Below are 1,626 nucleotides of genomic sequence, written 5' to 3'. Positions count from 1 at the left end.
TACACAGGGTGTTTCACAGTGGAAGGCAATAGATACAGATGTGACAGTAGGTAAGTACCTAAAATGAATTTTCACTTTGCAGCGGAGTCAGCTCTCATATGAAACTTCCTGCCAGATTAAAACTGTGTGTTGGAGCGAGACTTGAACTCGTGACCTTTGCCTTTGTGGGAAGGGCTCAAGTGATCTACCAACTGAGCTATCCAAGCACGATTTGTGACTTGTCCCCACAATTTTACAGTTTTAGTAAACAGGTTGTTGCAGTGTATAAATTGCGAGCAGTTTGGAGTAAGCATGTAAAAGTCGTATTGGGGGGAATTCAGGTAGTGTGGCCATATAATAGAGTATATTGTTGTTGGACAGCGGGACCGATTACCTCGCTGTTTGGTGCCCACACCCCAAATCAACCAATCAGCCAATCTGTACGGCGCTAACATATTTCTGAGGGTCACCCTGCACGCATAAATGTGTGAAAGCTTAACGAGGTGTGTACTGTAGATCGAAATACAGTTACTTACCTCGATTAAATATGAAATTTAATGTGAAATTTTGGTCAACCGTTGGTCATGAGAGTGCGAAATATTGTGTTGTCAATAAAGAAGCACTAACAGCTTTCTGGGCGTGTTGGGAGGGCTCACTGACTTCGAATGTGGACTAATCATTGGGTTGGGTTGTTTTGGGAGACGAGACCAGACAGCGAGGTCATCGGTCTCATCGGATTAGGAAAGGATGGGGAACGAAGTCAGCCTTGCCCTTTCGAAGGAAACATCCCGGCATTTGCCTGGAGCGATTTAGGGAAATCACGGAAAACCTAAATCAGGATGGCCGGACACAGGATTGAACCGTAGTCCTCCCGAATCCGAGTCCAGTGTGCTAGCCACTGCGTCACCTCACTCGGTGCTAATCATTGGGTGTCAACCTGAGTACCAACATGGACAACCCTTCTAAAGTTGCTCAAGTCCACTGATTGTAATGTGATTGTCAAGTGGAACGTTAAGGCACACAAACAGCTAAACAAACACGAGGCATTTCGAGCGACGAGGAGGGTGAGTGTAAAAAATATAGCTTGAAAGCAGCAGAAGGATTTACTTGCGGATTCCAGATGCTACCAGGTGGTCAGCTAGCACAATGACTGCGCGTTGGGAGTTAAAAATAATGGGGTACAACAGTCGAGCAAGCCTTCATACCAGACACTTTTCTGTAGTGAGAGCTAAGGAACACTTGCTGTGGGAAAAACAGTGACACCAATGGAACTGGATGATGCAGACGAGTGACCTAGAGTGATGAATCACACTGTACCTTTTGGCAATCAGATGGAAGGATATGGAGTACGTCATCTACCATCAAGTCTGGTGCCAATACTGAAGTGTAGATGAGATGGTGTTGCTCTATTGGTGAGTTTTATTTGTTATGGTGGTTCCCCTTATTGCAGATAATACACTCCTGGAAATTGAAATAAGAACACCGTGAATTCATTGTCCCAGGAAGGGGAAACTTTATTGACACATTCCTGGGGTCAGATACATCACATGATCACACTGACAGAACCACAGGCACATAGACACAGGCAACAGACCATGCACAATGTCGGCACTAGTACAGTGTATATCCACCTTTCGCAGCAATGCA

Source organism: Schistocerca serialis, chromosome 12, assembly GCF_023864345.2.
Source record: "Schistocerca serialis cubense isolate TAMUIC-IGC-003099 chromosome 12, iqSchSeri2.2, whole genome shotgun sequence".
In the NCBI taxonomy this organism is placed as follows: domain Eukaryota; kingdom Metazoa; phylum Arthropoda; class Insecta; order Orthoptera; family Acrididae; genus Schistocerca; species Schistocerca serialis.
Note: the sequence above shows the minus strand (reverse complement) of the source record.